The following is a 23,545-nucleotide window of genomic DNA, read 5'->3' on the forward strand; positions in this document are numbered from 1 at the left end:
TCACTGCAACTGAGAAAGCCCACGGCAGCAACAAAGACCCAACACAGCCAATAAATAAATTAATTAATTAAAAAAAATCATCCTTTAACATTTCCTTAGGCCACTGTTTTCTAATCTGTAAAATGACTTTTAGCATATCCATTTCACAAGAATTTTTTAAATTACTGTATGTGAAAAGCCTGATGCAACAAGGAACTTGTTTTCCTTCCCCTTTTATTTTTTTATGCTCCCATCAATCTGCATTTTCTAAAACCCCAGGAAGAGAATTTGGGCTAAGCCAAAGACACACCTCAGTTCACCTTACCTCTTTAAGTTCTACCTCCAGGATTTGAACTCTGAAGCCCAAAAGAACTCTGGGGGTCGGGTGAGGGGGGCAAGCTCCCTTTTAGACTTAATTCTCAGGTTCCAAAGCTAATTAATACCAGTAGGTGCCAATTTGCTTTGCTCAGGAAGGGTGTAGTACCAGCTCTGGGAGGCAGATGGTGGCATCTCAACGCCCCCTTCTCTACAGTGCCCAGCTTTTCTTTTTCAGATTTTCCTAAGCTATTCCTACATGTTTGTTCTTTCACATGAATTTCAGTATCAGTCTAGGATCACATAGTATCAGTGGAGGACATCAAAATCTGCCTCCTCAAATTTAAACTCAGGCTACCCAAACATAAAGGCTGATCCTCATTTATCTGGGTCCAAATTTACTCACTCCGAGTGAATTAGAAAAGAGAAATCAGTTACAGGCATAAGAATTAGAAAAGAATCCACGTGCAGATGATTGGATAGTATATGATAGAATAAATATACTATAGAATAGTGATATAGTAAGGTACCAGGGTATAAAATTAACGTACAGAAACCAATAGCCTTCATAAACATAAACAATAATCAGGGAGAGGGTATGATGTAGAGAAAATCCACTTACAATAGCAGCTAAGAAGATAACATACTTAGCAATGAGTTCAACAAGAAATGTCCAAAATCTGTACAAAGGAGACATTAAAGTACCCCTGAAAGACATAAAAGTAGGTTTGGATAAGGTGAGTCATCTTTTGTTCTTGGAAAGGATGACTCGATGTAATAACTGTGTCAGTTCTCCCCAAGTAAATTTATAAATTTAATACAATTCCAATAAAAATGCCAAAACATTTTTTTCTATATCCTAAATGCACACTAAAATTCATATGGAAGAATAAATATGTAAGAATACCCCAGAAAACCTGAAAAAGAAAGGCTATGAGGAGGTCTAGCTTTGCCAAATATTAAGATACACTACAAAGTCTCTGCTATTAAAACAATGTGGTACTGCTGTGTGAACAGACAACCAGCTGAATGGGATAGAAAGCCCAGAAACCTACCCAAGTACATATGCACAACACTGGGTCAAAACAGACTGTAACTAATGGTGCTCAGACAACAGATAGCTATTTGGAAAGAGATCAAACTAGATCTGTAACTTGCCCCACATACAAGAATAAACTCCAGATGGTTCAGAAATCTAAGTGTAAAAAATGATATGCTAAGGGTACTAAGAATTTATAGCTGAATACCTCTTTGACTAAGGTGTAGGGAAAAGCTTTCAAAACATGACTCAAAGTCAGAGGCAATAAAGATCAATAAATCTGGGCTTCCTAGGTGGTGCAGTGGTTGAGAATCCGCCTGCCAATGCAGAGGACACGGGTTTGATCCCTGCTCCAGGAAGATCCCACATGCCACGGAGCAACTAAGCCCGTGCGCCAAAAAAAAAAAAAAAAAAAAAATCAATAAATCTACATAAATATAATATATTTATGTTGACTACATAAATACAATAAAATTTGTATGGCAAAAAATCACTATAAAGCCTAAGACAAATAAAAAACTGGAAAAAAAATTTGCCATAAATATCATGGTAAAGGGTTAATATCTCTAACATATTTTTTTAAATCTCATAAAAATGGAAGGAAATAAGACCCAAAACCCAATAAAAAATGGGCACAGAACATGAACAACAACAACTCCCTCAAAAAATATATAAAAATGGCCCTTAACCATGTGAAAAAATGTTCAACTTCACTCATAAGGGAGATACAAGTTGAAATGAGATACAAGTGAAAATGGGATACCATTTGTCACCTTTCAGACTGGCAAAAATTAAGAAGCTTGGCAATCATTTTCCTCACTGGGCTGTAGAGAAACAGGAACTTCTATAATAGCTCATGGGAATGCAAATTTGTACAGCCCTTGTGAAGGAGAATTTGGTAATCTCAAACAAAACTACACGTGTTAAACACATGGAGGCTAAACAATACGCTACTAAATAACCAAGAGATCACTGAAGAAATCAAAGAGGAAATCAAAAAATACCTAGAGACAAATGACAATGAAAACACAATGATCCAAAACCTATGGGATGCAGCAAAAGCAGTTCTAAGCAGGAAGTTTATAGCAATACAATCCTCCCTCAAGAAACAAGAAAAATCCCAAATAAACAATCTAACCTTACACGTAAAGAAACTAGAGAAAGAAGAGCAAACAAAACCCAAAGTTAGTAGACGGAGAGAAATCATAAAGATCAGAACAGAAATAAATGAAATAGAAACAAAGAAAACAACAGCAAAAATCAATAAAACTAAAAGCTGGTTCTTTGAGAAGATAAATAAAATTGATAAACCTCTAGCAAGACTCATCAAGAAAAAGAGGGAGAGGACTCAAGTCAATGAAATTAGAAGTGAAACAGAAGTTACAACAGACACCACAGAAATAAAAAGCACCATAAGAGACTGCTACAAGCAACGATATGCCAATAAAATGGACAACCTGGATGAAATGGACAGATTCTTAGAAAGGTATAACCTTCCAAGACTGAATCAGGAAGACATAGAATATATGAACAGACCGATCACAAGTAATGAAATTGAAACTGTGATTAAAAATCTCCCAACAAACAAAAGTCTAGGACCAGATGGATTCACAGGTGAATTTTATCAAACATTTAGAGAAGAGCTAACACCCATTCTTCTCAAACTCTTCCAAAACATTGCAGAGGAAGGAACACTCCCAAACTCATTTTATGAGGCCACCATCACCCTGATACCAAAACCAGACAAAGATACTACAAAAAAAGAAAACTACAGACCAATATCACTGATGAATTTAGATGCAAAAATCCTCAACAAATACTAGCCAACAGAATCCAACAACACATTAAAAGGATCATACACCATGATCAAGTGGGGTTTATCCCTGGAATGCAAGGATTCTTCAATATACGCAAATCAATCAATGTGATACACCATATTAACAAATGGAAGGACAAAAACCACATGATCATCTCAATAGATGCAGAAAAAGCTTTTGACAAAATTCAACACCCATTTATGATAAAAACTCTCCAGAAGGAGGACGTAGAGGGAACCTACCTCAACATAATAAAGGCCATATATGACAAACCCACAGCACACATCATTCTCAATGGTGAAAAACTGCAAGCATTCCCTCTAAGATCAGGAACAAGACAAGGATGTCCACTCTCGCCACTACTATTCAACATAGTTTTGGAAGTCCTTGCCACAGCAATCAGAGAAGAAAAAGAAATAAAAGGAATCCAAATTGGAAAAGAAGAAGTAAAACTGTCACTGTTTGCAGTTGACATGTTACTATACATAGAAAATCCTAAAGATGCCACCAGAAAACTACTTGAGCTAATCAATGAATTTGGTAAAGTTGCAGGATACAAAATTAACACACAGAAATCTCTTGCATTTCTATACACCAACAATGAAAGATCAGAAAGAGAAATTAAGGAAACAATCCCATTCAGCACTGCAACAAAAAGAATAAAATACCTAGGAATGAACCTAACTAAGGAGGTAAAAGACCTGTACTCAAAAGCCATAATGAGGTATCACCTCACACCAATCAGAATGGCCATCATCACAAAGTCTGGAAACAACAAATGTTGGAGAGGGTGTGGAGAAAAGGGAACTCTCCTGCACTGGTGGTGGGACTGTAAGTTGGTACAGCCACTATGGAAAACAATTTGGAGGTTCCTTAAAAAACTACAAATAGAACTACCATATGATCCAGTCATCCCACTCCTGGGCATATACCCAAAGAAAACCATAATCCCAAAAGAAACTTGTACCATAATGTTTATTGCAGCACTCTTTACAATAGCCAGGACATGGAAGCAACCTAAATGCCCATCAACAAATGAATGGATACAGAAGATGTGGCATATATATACAATGGAATATTACTCAGCTATAAAAAGGGATGAGATGGAGCTATATGTAATGAGGTGGATAGAACTACAATCTGTCATACATAGTGAAGTAAGTCAGAAAGAGAAGGACAAATATTGTATGCTAACTCACATATACGGAATCTAAAAATGGTACTGATGAACTCAGTGACAAGAACAAGGAAGCAGATACAGAGAATGGACTGGAGAACTCGAGGTATGCGAGGGGGTGGGGGGTGAAGGGGAAACTGAGAAGAAGCGAGAGAGTAGCACAGACATATATATACTACCAACTGTAAAATAGTCAGTGGGAAGTTGTTGTATAACAAAGGGAGTCCAACTCAAGGATGGGAGATGCCTTAGAAGACTGGGGCAGGGAGGGTGGGGGGGACTCGAGGGGGGGGGCGTCAAGGAAGGGAGGGAATATGGGGATATGTGTATAAAAACAGTTGATTGAACCTGGTGTACCCCCCAAAAAAATAATAAAAAAAAAAAAAACAAAAAAAAACCTGTACTCAGAAGACTATAAGGCACTATTGAAAGAAATCAAAGACGACACAAACAGATGGAGAGATATACCATGTTCTTGAACTGGAAGAATCAACATTGTGAAAATGATTATACTACCCAAAGCAATTTACAGATTCAATGCAATCCCTATCAAATTACCAATGGCATTTTTCACAGAACTAGAATAAGAAATTTTACGATTTGTATGGAAACGCAAAAGACCCTGAATAGCCAAAGCAATCTTGAGAAGGAAAGACGGAGTTGGTGGAATCAGGCTTCCTGACTTCAAACTATACTACAAGTCTACAGTGATCAAGACAGTATGGTACTGGCACAAAAACAGAAATATAGATCAATGGAACAGGATAGAAAGCCCAGAGATAAACTATGGTCAACTAATCTATGACAAAGGAGGCAAGGATATACAATGGAGAAAAGACAGCCTCTTCAATAAGTGGTGCTGGGAAAACCAGACAGCTACATGTAAAAGAATGAAATTAGAACATTCTCTAACACCATACACAAAAATAAACTCAAAATGCATTAAAGACCTAAATGTAAGGCCAGACACTATAAAACTCCTAGAGGAAAACATAGGAAGAACACTCTTTGACATAAATCACAGCGAGATCCTTTTTTTGATCCACCCCCTAGACTAATGGAAATAAAAACAAAAATAAATAAGTGGGACCTAATGAAACTTAAAAGCTTCTGCACAGCTTAATACCAAACAAGCAAATAACCCAATCCACAAATGGTCAGAAGACCTAAATAGACACTTCTCCAAAGAAGACATGCGGATGGCTAACAAACACATGAAAAGATGCTCAACATCACTACTCATTAGAGAAATGCAAGTCAAAGCCACAATGAGGTATCACCTCACACTGGTCAGAATGGCCATCATCAAAAAATCTAAAAACAATAAATGTTGGCGAGGGTGTGGAGAAAAGGGAACTCTCCTGCACTGTTGGTGGGAATGGAAGCTGGTACAGCCACTATGGAAAACAGTTTGGAGGTTCCTTAAAAAACTAAAAATGGAACTACCATATGACCCAGTAATCCTATTACTGGGCATATACCCAGAGAAAACCATAATCCAAAAAGAAACATGTACCATAATGTTCATTGCAGCACTATTTACAATAGCCAGGACGTGGAAGCAACCTAAATGCCCATCAACAGATGAATGGATAAAGAAGATGTGGCACATATATACAATGGAATATTACTCAGCCATAAAAAGGAATGAAATTTAGCTAGATGTAGTGAGGTGGATAGACCTAGAGACTGTCAAACAGAGCGAAGTAAGCCAGAAAGAGAAAAACAAATATCGTATGCTAATGCATATATATGGAATCTAAAAAAATGGTACTGATGAACCCAGTGACAGGGCAAGAATAAGTATGCAGATGTAGAGAATGGACTTGAGGACACGGGGTTGGGGGGGTGGCGAAGGGGAAGCTGGGACAAAATGAGAGAGTAGCATAGACATAGATACACTACCAACTGTGAAATAGATAGCTAGTGGGAAGTTACTGTATAGCAAAGGGAGGTCAACTCGATAATGGGTGATGCTTTAGAGGGCCAGGACAGGGAGGGTGGGAGGCAGCCGCGGGAGGGAGGGGATATGGGGATATATGTACAAATACAGCTGATTCACTTTGGTGTACCTCAAAAACTGGTACAAGAGTGTAAAGCAATTATATTCCAATAAAGAGCTTAGAAAAAAAAAAGCTTCTGCACAGCAAAGGAAACTATAAGCAAGACGAAAAGACAACCCTCAGAATGGGAGAAAATATTTGCAAACGAATCAACAGACAAAGGATTAATCTCCAAAATATATAAACAGTTCAGCCAGCTCAATATCAAAAAAAACAAACAACCCAATCAAAAGATGGGCAGAAGACCTAAACAAGCATTTCTCCAAAGAAGACATACGGATGGCCAAGGGGCACATGAAAAGCTGCTCAACATCACTAATTATTAGAGAAATGCAAATCAAAATGACAATGAGGTATCACCTCACACTGGTGAGAATGGGCATCATCAGAAAATCAACCAACGGTAAATGCTGGAGAGGGTGTGGAGAAAAGGGAATGCTCCTGCACTGTTGGTGGGAATGTAAATTGATACAGCCACTATGGAGAATAGTATGGAGGTTCCTTGCAAAACTAAAAATAGAACTACCCTATGACCCAGGAATCCCACTACTGGGCATATACCCAGAGAACACCATAATTCAAAAAGACACATGCACTCCAATGTGCACTGCAGCACTATTTACAATAGCCAGGACATGGAAGCAACCTAAACGTCCATCAACAGATAAGTGGATAAATAAGAAAGACATGGTACATATATACAATGGAATATTACTCAGCTGTAAAAAGGAATGAAACTGGGACATTTGTAGAGACATGGATGGACCTAGAGACTGTCATACAGAATGAAGTGAGTCAGAAAGAGAAAAACAAATATCGTATATTAACACATATATGCGGAATATAGAAAAATGGTACAAATCAACCAGTTTGCAAGGCAGAAATAGAGACACAGATGTAGAGAACAAACATATGGACACCAAGTGGGGAAAGTGGGGAGGGTTGGGGAGGAATGAATTGGGCGATTGGGATTGCCATATATACATTACTAATAAGAAAAAAAAATACCAAATTGTACATGCTAAATATATGCAGTTTATTGTATGTTAACTATATCTCAATGAAAGTTCTTAGAAAGAAAAAAAACAACCACATATGTGTTTACCTCTTGACCCTCCCCACCAAAATACTTTCTCTAGTAATTTACCCTGAAGATACATCTCCAACAGTACAAACGTAAACATGCACAAAATTATTCACTGCAACATTGTTTGAAATTGCAAAATATTGGAAACTGATTAAATCTTTAAACATAAGAAATGTAATACAGCCACTATGGAGAACAGTATGGAAGTTCCTTAAAAAACTAAAAGCAGAATTACCATATGACCCAGCAATCCCACTGCTGGGCATATACCCAGAGAACACCATAATTCAAAAAGACACATGCATTCCAATGTTCATTGCAGTGCTATTTACAATAGCCAGGACATGGAAGCAACCTAATCTCCATCAACAGATGAATAGATAAAGAAGATGTGGCACATGTATACAATGGAATATTACTCAGCCATAAAAAGGAACAAAATTGGGTCATTTGTAGAGACATGGATGGACCTAGAGATGGTCTTACAGAGTGAATTAAGTCAGAAAGAGAAAAACAAGCATCATATATTAATGCATACGTGTGGAATCTAAAAAAATAGTACAGACGAACCTGTTTGCAAGGCAGAAATAGAGACACAGATGTAGAGAACAAACATACAAACACCATGGGAGGAAAGAGGGGTTGGGATGAATTGGGAGAATGGGATTAACATATATACAGTAATATGTATAAAATAGATAACTAATGAGAACCTGCTGTATAGCACAAGGAACTCCACTTCGCTGTACAGTAGAAACTAACATAACATTGTAAAACAACCATACCCCAATAAAAAAAAAAAATGGTAAACATAAAGACCGGTACATCCATACAATGGCATACAATGCAGCTTAAATAAAATGAGGAAGATCTACATGAACAGACAGGGAGTGGTTTCTAGGAGATACTGTTAATAAGTTAAAAAAAAAGAGACAAAAGGGTATTTACAATATTTATATGTCATATAGGAAAGAAAAAATAAGAAAATGTACATATATCTGCTTATTTTTGCGGAAAGAAACACAAGGAAAAGATACCAAAGACTAGTGAGATGGGTTAAGTAAGGGGAAGGGTGAATAGGAACAGGTTGGTAGGAGGGAGGGACTTCCCTGGGTGTGCTTTTTGGCATCGTTTTGCCTTTGTACCTTACATACTCAAACAATGTTAAAATCAGCAAAGATGGAGGGAAATTCTGAAATGGGATACAAAGAGAAGGAAATGAAGCTAACTGTATTAAAATAACCACACAGAAGGGGAAAAACTATAATTCAACTATATGTCCTCAGAATAAAGACAAAAGGTGCAGAAAACAAACTGATGGTTACCAAGGGGGAGTGGGAGGGGGAGGGATAAATTAGGAGGTTGGGACTGACATACACACACTACTACATATAAAATAGATAGTTAATAAGAACCTACTGTGTAGCCAGGGAACTCTACTCAATACTCTGTAATGATCTATATAAGAAAGGAATCCAAAGGGCTTCACTGGTGGCACAGTGGTTGGGAGTCCGCCTGCCAACGCAGGGGACACGGGTTCCATGGGCAGGGAAGATCCCACGTGCCGAGGAGCAACTAGGCCCGTGCACCACAACCTGTACTCTAGAGCCCGAGAGCTGCAACTACTGACACCCGTGCGCCTGGATCCTGTGCTCTGCAGCAAGAGAGGCCACTGCAATGAGAAACCGGCACATCGCAGCAAAGAGCAGCCCCCGTTCTCCATAGCTGGAGAAGGCCTGTGCGCAGCAACGAAGACCCAACACAGCCAAAGATAAAATAAATAAATAAATAATAAAACAAATTAAAAAAAAAAAAAGAAAAGAATCTAAAAAAGAGTGGATATATGTATGCATATAACTGAATCACTATGCTGTACACCTGAGACTAACACAACATTGTAAATCGACTATACTCCAATAAAAATTAATTAAAAAAAAGAATGACGACAAAAAGAATTGCAAACAAATATTGAATTCTAATTGGTACGTTTGTTTTACACAGTGCTGTGGCTTAGTAACTCTGAAACCACTTTCAGTATATTATAGAATTAAGCAAGTAAGTAAATATATTAAGGATAATGGGAACCAATTTTCTCATTATCAGGGGAAAAAAGTTACAAATATGGAAAGAGGCAAAATTATAGTGAACAACGAACCTTATGGGGTCAGACTGGAATTAGAAGTATCAACATGAACTTGTGAGAATAGATAGATGGATAGATAGAGAGATAGATGGGGGAGAGAGAGAGAGAGAAAGAAAGGAAGAGGAAGGAAGGAAGGAAGGAAGGAAGGAAGGAAGGAAGGAAGGAAGGAAGGAAGGAAGGAAGGAAGAAAGAAAGGAAAGAAAGAAAGAAAGAAAGAAAGAAAGAAAGAAAGAAAGAAAGAAAGAAAGGAAGGAAGGAAGGAAGGAAGGAAGGAAGGAAGGAAGAAAGAAAGAAAGAAAGAAAGAGAAAGAAAGAAAGGAAAGAAGGAAGGAAGGAAGAAAAAGAATATATATATATATATAAAGGGATATTTTTATGCGTGTATATACACACATACACATATGTTTTCTAGTTCCGTCAACTGATAAGGCCTAGAGGCAATGACACTCCAGTAATAACGACCACAGGCAGTGCCCAGATTTGGGTTTCTAAATATAATACCATTTTCTACTATACAGAACCAGGGCTTTTTTAGAAAAATGGCTAATTCCACAGCTGGGTTACAGAAGGTACAAAATAAACCTGGAACATCTTATTATCCCAGAAAGTAAGGAATTGCTTAAAGAATGGGGGACACAGCAAAAGAACCATAGAAGCCACCTTGAAGGAGCGCCCATTGGCTAAATAGGGGACAGTTTGAGGATGAAAAAAATAACGATAGTAACGAATTTCAACACATCGAATGCAACAGGGATCCGTGACTCCATACTGATATAAATAAGTAAAAGATGAAGGAGGAGAAAAATGCTTTTTCTTATAGCAGAACACCACAATTGCCCTGAAACAAACTGACAGATATTTCTCCAGCAAAGACAGGTTTCTTTGGGATCAGCAGAGACTTGCAATCTGGGGTCTACAAGCATGGCAAGCTGTGTGCAAGTCCCCACAAGGCAAGGGAAGGAAATAGCTTTTAATCGAGAGGAAAAAAAGTTTGAAGGGCAATAGTGAACAAAGAGCCCATGGCTTTCACTGACTGAGTCTTTGCCATGGTGCCCCTACTGATCTCCCAGCTCTACTTAATTGACCTTTCTGTTCATTAATATTTTATTTCAGGGCAAAAGAAACCATAAACAAAGCAAAAAGACAACCTATGGACTGGGAGAAAATATTTGCAAATGATGCTACTGACAAGAGAGTTAATTTCTGGGACTTCCCTGGCAGTCAAGGGGTTAAGATGCCACACTTCCAATGCAGGGGGCCCTCATCAGGGAACTAAGATCCCACATGCCACTCAATGAGGCCAAAAAAAAAAAAAAGAGTAATTTCCAAAATATACAAACAGCTCATACAGCTTAATATCAAAAAAAAAAAAAAACAAACCCCAATGAAAAAATGGGCAGAAGACCTAAACAGACATTTCTCGAAAAAAGAGATAGAGATGGCCAACAGGCACATGAAAAGATGCTCAACATCGTTAATTATTAGAGAAATGCAAATCAATACTACAATGAAGTATCACCTCACACTGTTCAGAATGGCCAATATTAAAAAGACTACAAATAATAAATGCTGCAGAGGGTGTAAAGAAAAGGGAACCCTCCTGCACTGTTGGTGGGAATGTAAATTGGTGCAACCACTATGGAGAACAGAATGGAGTTTCCTTAAAAAACTAAAACTAGAGTTACCATATGATCCAGCAATCCCACTTCTGGGCATATATGCAGAGACGATCATAACTTAAAAAGACACATGCACTGCAATGTTCATTGCAGCACTATTTACAATAGCCAGGATATGGAAGCAACCTAAATTCCACTGACAGAGGAATGGCTAAAGATGTGATACATATATACAATGAAATATTACTCAGCCATAAAAAAGAATGAAATAATGCCATTTGCAGCAACATGGATGGACCTAGAGATTATCATACTGAGTGAGGTAAGTCAGAGAAAGACAAATATTATATGATATCACTTATATGTGGAATCTAAAAAAAAATTATACATATGAACTTATTTATAACACAGAAACAGACTCACAGATATACAAAACAAACTTATGGTTACTAAAGGGGATGGGGGGTGGAGATAAATTAGGAGTTCAGGATTAACAGACACACACTACTATATATAAAATAGATTAACAGCAAGGACCTACTGCATAGCACAAGAAACTACATTCAGTATCTTGTAATAACTTATAATGGAAAAGACTCTGAAACAGAATATATACATAATCTGTGTTATACGTGTAACAGACTTGAACTCACGCACCAGGACTCAAACCTGGCCAAAACCCAGACTGGGACTTGAACCACTGTCTTTTAACTGAGATCACACACCTGGTCTCAGGACTTAATGAAGCTTCTTGGTTCTTGATGTCTTAAGAAGCATCAGCTTCTTGGTGTCTCATTGCAGAAAGAATTCAGCAAAAGACAAAGTGACAGGTAAGAAGTGGATTTATTTAGAGAGAAATACACTCCACAGACAAAGTATAGGCCATCTCAGAAGGCAAGAGGGCCCCCGGGTGTGGGGTTGTCAGTGTTTATAGGGCTGGGTAATTTCATAGGCTAATGAGTGGGGGGAGTATTCCAGCTATTTTGGGGAAGCGGCAGCGATTTCCAGGAATTGGGCTTCTGCTCACTTTTTTTTTAAAATAAATTTATTTATTTATTTATTTACTTATTGGCTGTGTTGGGTCTTCCCTGCTGCACATGGGCTTTCTCTAGTTGCGGCGAGTAGGGGGCTACTCTTTGTTGTGGTGCGCGGGCTCCTCATTGCCGTGGCTTCTCTTGTTGTGGAGCACAGGCTCTAGGCACGTGGGCTTCAGTAGTTGCAGTACACAGGCTCAATAGTTGTAGCTCATAGGTTTAGTTGCTCTGTGGCATGTGGGATCTTCCTGCAGCAGGGATTGAACTGGTGTCCCCTGCATTGGCAGGCAGATTCTTCACCACTGCGCCACCTAGGAACCACTTCCGCTCACTTTTTGATGTTTATGGTCGGAAAGTGTCATGGCTCCTGTGGGTGTGTCACTGCTTGCTGATGTGTTACAATGAGTATATACTGAGGCTCAAGGTCAAGTGGAAGTCGGCTCGTCCTCCATCTTGGACTTATTTGGTTCTAATGAGTTTATGTCGTGTCCTCAGGCTATGGCATTCTTTCAAAGCTTGTCCCCTGTCCCCTTCCCTCCTATTTCATTTATATATATATAAATATATATATAATAAATATATATATAACTGAATCACTTTGCTGTACAACTGAAACTAACACAACATTGTAAATTAACTATACTTCAGTTTTAAAATGGTAAAAAAATATATTTTACATTGCTAGATAGTTGTAGATGGAATGAAGAAGTTAGAAAATCACTATTTGGGACTTCCCTGGTGGCACAATGGTTAAGACTCCGAGCTCCCAATACAGGGGGCCTGGGTTCGATCCCTGGTCAGGGAACTAGATCCCACATGCATGCTGCAACTAAGAGCCTGCATGTCACAACTACGGAGCCAGCAAGCCGCAAATAAGGAGCCCTGGAGCCGCAACTAAGACCTGGTGCAACCTAATTAGTTAATTAATTAAAAAAAGAGAAAATCACTATTTGACAAACATCATACTTATAGACTCAAGCAAGAATCATGAATGGATAGATGAAAGTTTGATGAGGAATAAGATATCTACATAGTCTCAAACTATCTCCCCCAAAATACTTACAATTAAAGGGAAAACTAGTAACTTTATAGTGGAGAAACCTGGTAAACACTACCTTAACCAAGTGATGGAAGTTAGTATCACTAGTAATGGAACAAACCAACATCTGAGAAGGACACACAATTACCTTTGTGGTGTCCCTACTGACAGCACAATAACTTTAATCTAATCCCATGGAAACACCCAAAGAAGCCAAATTGAGGAATAGTCTATAAAATATTCTATGAAACTCACGTATTAGTTTTTAAAAATGTTAGGATCACAAAAGGCAAACACAGGTTGAGAATCTGCTCAAGATTAAAAAAATCAAAAGGAATGACAACACATTGCAATGTGTTATCTTGGAATGGGACATGGACCAGATTTTTATTTAATTTTATTTGCTATCAAAGACTATTGGGACAATAGGCAAAATACGAATAAGGCCTGTAGATTAGATAATGGTATTTTGTCAATGTTAATTACCTGATTTTTAAAATAATGATACTGTGGTTATATAAGAGAATATTCTTGTTCTTGGAAAATACAGATTGAAGTGTTTAGGAATTTAGGGGCATTATGTCTGTGACAGGGCTCAGAACAAGTCTCCCCAGAATATGCCACCTTGGCAAGCCGACTATTCTGAACTGAAAGCAGTGAAGGCCCAGCAGGCTCAAGAAAAGACTTTTATCCCCCTCTTAATCACCTGAAAGAATTTAGATAGGGGACCTGGGCCAGAAAGATAACTTTTTATCTAGATGAACCTATCTGTACAGCCGGACAAATATCTGATTCCTAAAACTCTGCCCTTCTTATCATCCTGGGAGTCACCCTCCTCCCCTTGGAAGCCCCAGGCTCCCACCCCATTTTATGGCTGTTAGCATAACTGACAACATCTTGGGCAAGCAGCCTAACAGGGAGAATTTGGAGCCATTAGAGCCACCTTCTAGGACACTGTTCAAGGACTATACAAAAAGGAGGAGGAATAAGGTGCATGCTTTTGAGAAAGATCATTGCCAGAAAAAAGATGAAGTCTCTTTATCCCAGAAAAAAGATGAAGTCTCTTTATCCAGCATCGCTAATGCTACAGTTCTCCTGATAGAGAAGACGACTAGCAAAAGCAGAAGCAGATGTGAACAGCAGATTGTTGCAGGGGACCCGCCCAAAGCCCAGTCGTGGGCCGGTGCAGCCGTGCCCAGGCTGCTGGCTGACACCCATGTCCTCCCCTGGAGGACAGCCCTTGGCTGATGGGAGCTCTCCACCCTGACAGTCTTGGGACATTCCACGCTGCCCCCACTCCTGGGAGCCAACGTTTTACCGAAAGGCAACGCTGTGATGTGATCTGTGCCTAGATCCCCACAGCTAGACTTTACCTAAGGCCTCATCTTTTTTTTTTTTTAATATTTATTTATGTATTTTGGGCTGCATGGGGTCTTAGTTGCAGCGCATGGGATCTTCGTTGGGATCCTTTGTTGCGGCATGCGGGAGCTCAGGCTCCTCGTTGTGGTGCATGGGCTTCTCTTTAGGTGTGGCATGCAGGCTCTGTAGTTGCAGCATGAGGGCTTAGGTGCCCTATGGCATGTGAGATCTTAGTTCCCTGACCAGGGATCAAACCCCCGTCCCTGAATTACCAGGTACGTCCCTGAGGGCTCATCTCGATTGTCCGTTTGCTTTCCCTGACAGGTATTTCCAGAAAAGCCCTTTCCTGATCAACCACAAGGTCCCACATCCCCGCCTCAGGCTCTGCTGGGAAGCCAACCTGAGGACAGAGCCCTTTCTGAGCGGTCTTTAACCCACACAGCTGACTGGAATTCTGGGGATAAGCCTGACACCTTTAAACTTTCCTACACTTGGTCTCACAATTGTATTGAGTCATTCTTTCTTGCTATACAAACTCTTGACCAGAAATACATTTTGAACTGGCTTTCTTGGAAGTCTAGTTCTCTCACACATTTAAAATAGAAGTTTAGGAACTTCCCTGGAGGTCCTGTGATTCAGACTCCGTGCTTCCATTGCAGGGGACGTGGGTTCAATTAGTTCCCACATGTCATGCGGCATGGCCAAAAAATAAATAAATAAATAAAATTTTAACAGGAACTCAGTTCAATGAGAAAAGTTGTACTAAATAGCTCCCACCCTCTTCCTTGACCCATTCCAGCTTGGACCAAGAGCCCCAAGTGCAAGTTCACCCTTCCAAACTCAAAGGCTCTTCCCACCAAGAGTGAATTTGTAAGGATTCAAAGTCTGGGTCAGGAAAGGGAAATTTGCCAGTGGGCAAAGCCATGACCTTATAACAGGGAAGAGCTAAATCAGACTCCACTGGACTCCATGTTAGATCTGTTTCTTTGACTTTAACCTTTGCTTTTCACTGCTTTTGTTATAATCATACATGATGGCCTGCCTCAGGGAGCACTGCCCCTCTGCCTGAATGTTAAAGTGCTTCTGTTCAGCGCACAGGCAGACAATCTGCCCTGCCCACCTGTAAATGGCTACGGAAAAGAAGAAATTAACACATCCCCTCACCGAGGCTGGTCATTCCGGAGATGTTTGGCAAGACCGATGGTCCTTTCGCTTTACTTCCTCACAGCCTCTACCTCGCTGATTCTATAAAACGAACTGTCATCCAGACCCCGATAAGATGATTTTTTTGGAGACACTAGTCTGCTGTCTTCTCAGTCTGCCGGCTTTATGAATTAAGTCGTATTCCTTGCCTCAACACCTCGTCTCCAACTCCTTGGCCTGTCGTGCGGTGAGCAGAGTGAGCTTGGACTCCGTAACAACCTGCCCACTCAAGACGGTCCCATCACTGAGCTTTCATTAACTCATCTCTCTCTTTCCTCCCTCTTATCAGAATTGCTATTCAGGTTCTCACTGTTACTAAACCATCTACCACTGCTGCCAAAATACTGGCTCTCTGTGCACTGATGCCAAATAGAAATGCAAAGAAAGAGTCTGGAGGAAAGAGAAAGAGCAGCTTTATTTCTTTGCCAGGCAAAGGGGGAACACAGCAGGCTAGTGCCTCAAAAACTGTGCCCCCCTCCCTAGGGAGTAGGTCTCAGAGTTGGGGCTCGTGGTCAGGGGTAGGCGATAAGGATCAAGACAGTGAAAGGCTCACATTCTTCTGATGGGTGGGTGGTGAGGTAAGTAGGAGTCAGCATCATTAACCTTCAGGTTCCAACTGGTCTGGGGCCTGCCTGCTGGTGGGCAGCACACCATCGTTAACAGTTAATTTCTCCCACCTGGAGGGGGTTTCAGTATCTGTAAAACAGCTCAAAGATATCTCTATGTGTATCCATTGATGGGGACCCAGGACCTTGCCCCAAGGCTGCACTATTGTTTCCCTTGACTGTTTCTCTGGTCTCACATCCTCTCCCTTCCCTAATTAACAACTGCTTGAATCTGCCTGTTGGAAGTCGGGGAAGTTCATGGAGGCTGAATGAAGGCTAGTTCCTATCATCAAAGAAATGGGGGACACAGAAAGGCTTTGTGCCCAGGAGCCCCAGAGGGCCCTGCTCGGTATCACGTGACACTAATTAACATTGCTTCTCCTTTCTCACATTCCTGGGTCTTATGTTTCTAAGTGGGCACATCTAGAGGACTTACAACATCAACGTACAATCCTATACCACTGCTCACAATTTTCTGCTTTGTCCACCTCTGTTCCACCCACTTGCTTCTGGGTCAGCAGTTTTTGTTCCTGCTCTTCTTGGAGTGAGGAATCACTTGGGGGTGTTTGTTTTTTGTTTGTTTTGAGGGGGGCGCTGCACAGTGCGGTATGTGGGATCTTAGTTCCCCAACCAAGGATCAAACCCACGCCCCCTGCAGTGGAAGTGCGGAGTCTTAACCACTGGATCGCCAGGAAAGTCCCACTAGGGGTTTTTTGAAGTTAATGAAAATCAGGTAACCGGATGCAAAAGTGGTTCCTGGGTCAAGCGGGTGTCACAGAGATCAGGAGGGATTAAGAAGCAGGACGGATGTTGGTGTTAGTGACAGATGGTCTGAAGTTGATCTTATTCTGCTCTCAGGGGCGGTCCAGGACCTGCTGTTGAGTAGTGTATAAAGGCAAGGTGAAAGTCAACATTGGTATTGACAGAAGGAGAAAAGAACAACTTACCAAGCTCAAGGATTTATACATGTCCACAAAATTGTTTGCAAATGGGTTGATACTAAAATGTGGCCTTCTCCGGATTATCACATTCTGGGAGGGCACACAGGGCAGCAGTGTGCTTGTAACCACGTAGGGCTAAATCAGACTCCATGTTGGATCTGCTCCTTTGACTTTAGCCTTTGCTTTTTGTTGCTTTTCTTATTATAATCATACATGATGGGCTGCCTCTGGGAACCCTGCCCCTCTGCCTGAATGTTGAACTAAAGTGCCTCTGTTCAGCTCACAGGCAGACAATCTGCCCTGCTCACCCATGTGTGTGGCTGAAATTCACACATCCCCTCACTGAGGCTGGTCATTCCCAGAGATCTTTTGCAAGACCCATGGCCCTTTTACTTTACTTCCTCACAGCCTCTCCCTCTCTGATTCTATAAAACCAACTGGGATCCAGACCCCGATAAGATGTTTTTTTTAGGAGACACAAGTCTGCCATCTTCTCGGTCTGCTGGCTTTCCGAATAAAGTCATATTCCTTGCCTCAACACCTTGTCTTTGATTCATTGGCCTGTTGCGCCGCGAGCAGAGTGAGCTTGGACTCAATAACATGTTGGCTACCTGGGAACCAGGAAACCAGGGGCGTTCCCTGATCCCCTTCATGCACACGCCAGCTTCCTCAAGATCTCAAAGCAAATAGCACACCCAGTGTGATGCATGACATAGAGTTTTCACCATCAGCTGAGCTTGAGGGCAGGAAAAAACACAGCTCTACATGCCCTTTCATTTCCTTTTATTTTTTTAATGATTTATTTAATCTCAGGAAATAATGGGCATATCGAGTTGTAGCGAAATACATTCTCTCTTTTTTTTAAAACTTTTTATTTTTTTTTTTTTAATTTATTTTGGCTACGTTGGGTCTTTGTTGCTGTGCTCGGGCTTTCTGTAGTTGTGAGCGGGGGCTACTCTTCATTGTGGTGTGCAGGCTTCTCATTGCGATGGCTTCTCTCGTTGCAGAGCATGGGCTGTAGGCATTTGGGCTTCCGTAGTTACAGCATGTGGGCTCAGTAGTAGTGGCGCACAGGCTTAGTTGCTCCGAGGCATGTGGCATCTTGCCCCGACCAGGGATCAAAACTGTGTCCCCTGCACTGGCAGGCAGATTCTTAACCACTGCACCACCAGGGAAGTCCCTGCCCTTTCATTTCCTGTAGGTGCCACTCCCCTTCCAAATGAAAGACAAACTCTTGGCATAGCCTAACCTATGTCAAGGATGGGGAATTCCTCTTCCCCAGATGCATCGTATTTATCCAGCATTGTTGGTTGTTTTGGGGGTGTCAGAAGAGTGCAACAATTATCAGTATCTCAGAGTTAGGGGCTAATGAAATCAGAAAACCCACATCACGTGATGTGATTGGAGTCCAAAAAAGAGAGTTAGCAAGAAAGCTGTTTGGGATGAGGGACTAGGTAGGTTTCTGACTTAGACATTTAGACAATCAGAGCAGTATCATCGATCACAGGGCTCGGCTGAGGGTAGAGACAGATGCACATCACCTCTTGCTGGGGGAGTTTGTGGATTTATAAACACACCCACACGCTTCCCAGGAACCTCTCTCTCCTGCCTTATTGCCTTCCAGCCTCCAGTGCTGGAAACTAGAAAGAGTTCAGTGCGAGGCTAATTCTCCTTCCTTTTCAAGCAACCTATTCCTGCCACTGGAATCTTCTTTCTCCTTGGAATTCTGGAATTTCACCAGGATAGGCCAAGATGCCCATATTCTCCTACCTGGGAGCCTGAGTCAAATGAGGAAAATCTTTATCATTAAAACTATCTGTTTCCCAGAAGGTGTTATCTTGGTGGGGGGGGCGGGGAGCAGGTAGGGAATGGGAAGTGACTGTTAATGGGGTACAGAGTTTCATTTTGTGAAGATAAAAATATTCTAATATTGATCATAGTATAACTACACAGTTCTGTGAATATACTAACTGAATTGTACATTTTAAACAGATGAATGTATGATATGTAAATTATATCTCAATAAAGCTGTTATTTCAAAAAAATTTCAAAAAATTAAAAACAAACTGTTCCCTATCTTGTCCTTGTGCTCCCCTTTCTCCTTGAGATCCATCCTCTAAGTCTCTTATTTGTTTTATGATTTGCATACTTTAGTTATTATTATTTTTTGCCCTGTGTACCAAGGATTTCAACAAAGACTACCCTCTTTTTTCAGGTTCTCCACTGAATTTTTAAATTTAAAAATCCTGTATACCTGAAACTAACACAACATTGTAAATCAACTATACTTCAATTATTTTTAATGCTAAAAAAATAATAAATTGCAAAAAAAAATCAAGGTGAGGTTTTTGGGAGGAGGGGTTGGTCCCAGAACATTTTTTTAAGGTATTTATTTATTTATTTATTTATTTATTTAGGCTGCACTGGCTCTTAGTTGCAGCACACTGGATCTTTGTTGCGGCATGCAGACTTCTTAGTTGCGGCATTCGAACTCTTAGTTGCAGCATGCATGTGGGATCCAGTTCCCCGACCAGGGATTGAACCCAGGGCCTTCCGCCCTGCCCATCCCCCCACTCCCCACCCCCACACTGGTAACATTCTTACCCACTGGACTACCAGAGAAGTCCACCCAGAACATTTTTTTAATGTTCTAATAGAATCTCTGTGAAAGGACTCATAACAATTTGGTTTAAATTCCCCACCCGCCCATCCCTCCTACTTCAATGGTGACAGCTGGGGTGTTCAGCTCAATCTCTGGTTGTGCAACCTTCCTAAATTAGCTGTCCTCTTTGGGCTGCTGACAACTTAGCATTTCCTCAGCAAGCAGGCCAGGCGTCCAGGATCTGAGATGCGATAAGAAAACCATTTCCACATTTGGAGCATGAGCACTCTGCGGAAGCCCAGCCAGGAAGTACCACTGTTGCTGGGGCCCCCAGATATCAGCAGCAGCTTCACCCCAACAACAGGGCCTACAAACAACCCAGCTCCCTGGGAAGCTGCCCTCCAGCTCTTCCAAACCCTGGAGGCTTCAAAAAATGACCACATATTGCTCATGACGTTATGGATCACAATTGGGGTTGGGGGCTGCTTCCTTCTGCTGTGGTCAGGGGTCACCCATGCAGCTGCAGGTCTCCAGGAGCTGCACTGGAGCCGGATGGTCCAAGGTGGCCTCACACTTCCATTCAGTCGCTCATGCCGGTTCTCAGCTGCAAGCCTCCATCCTCCTCTGTGAGACCTCTCATCCTTCAGGGGGCTGGTCTGAGCTCCTGACATGGTGGCAGAGGGTTCCAAGAACACAAGAGAGGAAGCTACAAGGCCACTTGAGGCCGTTGTCAGAAGGCACACACTGTCATTTTGGCCACATTCTATTGGCCAAAGAAAATCCGAGGCTGGCCCAGAGTTAAGGGGTGGGCAAACAGCCTTGACCTCTTGTTGGGAGGAGTGTGCACACTCAAGGCAGACTTACTGCAGCATCTCCACTAGCAACGCACCTGGTGACACTAGGCTTTCACATGTAGCACTCCTATCACGCCATCCGATGCCTAGCAGTGTGGGCAGACACAGCATTTCACCAAAAAGGGCCCCGTCTTTCTTGTGGTCCAGTGTCTGTCCCTGCCACATCACTTTTCAGTCTGCACAGGGCTAAAACAGCTAACATCTACACAGTGCTTTCTACATTTCCAGAACTGTTACAGGCACATTTAATGAGCCTAGCAGTTCTTATAAAGTTGGTACTATTATCGTTTCCACGTTACAGATGAGGAAACGGAGGCATAGTGAGCTTAAAGAACTCGTCCCAGCTCACAGTCAGTAAACAGTGGAGCTGAGATTCACCCTCCTGAGTATCCCACTCTACTGCCTTTTGAGGGTCTGCCTCAGAGGTCTCTGGAAGTATCTTCTGCCTTGGCATTTCTCTCTACTTCTTTATCTAATCCAAGGGGCCAAGCCCAGGGATTTGGAGGGGGATGGTGGCTGAAGCACACGTCCCTGCTCCTCTCTCTCCCCGACAGCAGCAGCCAGGGAGGCCAGCAGGCAGGGCTTGGCATGAACATCTGAGCTCCAGGATTCACTGGGGAAGGAGGCAGGTGAGGACTTGATTTGTTTTGATGAGGTGGGCGACTGTCACCAGGGACCAGCAGCAAAGAGGAGAGCTTGCCTGATCTTGTGCTCTGGGGAAAGTGCAGCTCCGTGGGGTTCCCCATGAGGACTCAAACGGGAGGGTGAGGCAGGTCTGTGCAGTTCCGGGACCAACTGAAAGCCACTGGCTAGCAGTTCCCTTACCACACACCCCTGTGTATACACACACACACACAATTATGTCTTCTTTTTTGAGCCCAGCTCTTAGACAGTGCTCTCACAAGGTATAAAGTTAAATCCAAATAGGTAGTCATGTGACTAGGCAGCTGAGCCTGTGTCCAACCTCAGTCTTGCCACTGTAACCATCCACTGGGGACAACACCACTGTGTCACTCCCATCAGGTATTTGCCAGAACTCCAATGGGCTTTCATCATGTACAAGAAATCCTTGATGTAAATTTCTGCATCACTTACAAGAAGTCCTGGTTTATCCCTGCATCTCCCAATCAGCCCAGGTAGAGGGGCAGCAGCCCCTCCACCTGTGCTTGTGCTCTGGCTGCCAGCGGGCAGGGAGAGGGCTGACTGTCCTTCAGCTCTCATGGTGGAAAGGAGACCCTTCTCTCTGTTTTCTTGACAACTGCAAAAAAATCAGGTGTTTGGATTCTAGATAGCTGAGTACATGGCAAGTTTCCATTACATGTGAATTTTGTTTTTCCACTCAGTATTAGCCAAATAGATATGTTTTGTTTTTTAAGACTCCTTTTTTTTTTGGTCATGCCATGCAGCTTGAGGGATCTTAGTTCCCCAATCAGGGATAGAGCCCAGCAGGCCCATGGCAGTGAAAGCACGGAGTCCTAACCATTGGAGAACCAGGGAATTCCCAAGACTTTATTATCTTTAGAGCAGTTTTAGGTTCACAGCAATATTGAGAGGAAGGCACCGAGATTTTCCTTAGACCTACTGCCCCTGCACATGCGTAGCCTCCACCATTATCCACAGCCTCCGCCAGAGCAGTACGTTTGTTACCGTCGATGAAATAGATTTTTTAAAATAAATTTATTTATTTGTTTATTTATTGGCTGTGTTGGGTCTTCATTGCTGCATGCAGGCTTTCTCTAGTTGCGGTGAGCGGGGGCTACATTTCTTTGTGGTACGTGGGCTCCTCATTGCCGTGGCTTCTCTTGTTGCAGAGCTCAGGCTCTAGGCGCATGGGCTTCTGTAGTTGCAGCACACGGACTCAACAGTTGTGGCTCACAGGCTCTAAAGCGCAGGCTCAGTAGTTGTGGTGCACAGGCTTAGTTGCTCCATGGCATGTGGGATCTTCCTGGAGCAGGGCTTGAACCCGTGTCCCCTGCATCAGCAGGCGGATTCTTAACCACTGCGCCACCTAGGAAGCCCAATAGATTTGTTTTTACATTAAGAAAACTGGTTTCAGATTTGCTGATTTAAAATGTAATGGGCACTTTTAACAATGATTTTATTTTCTACAGATGAGCAGATTCCAATTGTGAATTCGCAAAGGGCCAGTTTCTGCATATGGACCTGCGTGCATGCCACAGTAATGTTCAACTAAATGCAAGCATGCTAAGGGCTGGCTAGTGTTAAAACAAAACCAAATGGAAGAAGATAGGTTGCTCCCATCCCTGCTCCTATGGGAATTGGCATTTTATCTCTTCAATTCAGAAATATAAACACAAACTTGAAGTCCATCTACTACCCAAGCGAGAATTTTCTAGAGCATGGCTGAACATTAAATAGCAGGTTAGCAAATTTCAATACCACAAAGTTTACACAATAGTAAAGCGACTTTGATGCAATTTAAATTTCTCCAAGAACTCAGGCACACATTGAGGCTTTGATGTGCTCTCCACTATGAACATAAATCTCTATGGTGGGACTTCCCTGGTGGCGCAGTGGTTAAGAATCCTCCTGCCAATGCAGGGGACACGGGTTCAATCACAGGTCTGGGAAGGTCCCACATGCTGCAGAGCAACTAAGCCCTTGTGCCACAACTACTGAGGCTGCACTCTAGAGCCTGAGAGCCACAA

The 23,545-nt window shown here is 41.8% G+C and overlaps 1 protein-coding gene across 2 annotated transcripts in view; it reads right to left on the minus strand.

Moving 5' to 3' along the window:
• Positions 1-23,545, minus strand: part of LOC130839989 (heterogeneous nuclear ribonucleoprotein D-like) — a 100,610-nt gene that overhangs the window by 45,745 nt on the left and 31,320 nt on the right. Inside the window, exon 5 of one of the 2 annotated variants that reach the window (XR_009049946.1) lies at positions 22,581-22,884. The exons of the other annotated variant lie outside the window; for it this stretch is intronic. The gene's annotated coding sequence lies outside the window, so the exon portion shown is untranslated. Of the gene's footprint in view, positions 1-22,580; positions 22,885-23,545 lie in introns of those variants that run through there. 2 annotated transcript variants of the gene reach the window in all.

The sequence above is a fragment of the Hippopotamus amphibius genome, chromosome 17 (genome assembly GCF_030028045.1).
Source record: "Hippopotamus amphibius kiboko isolate mHipAmp2 chromosome 17, mHipAmp2.hap2, whole genome shotgun sequence".
In the NCBI taxonomy this organism is placed as follows: Eukaryota; Metazoa; Chordata; class Mammalia; order Artiodactyla; family Hippopotamidae; genus Hippopotamus; species Hippopotamus amphibius.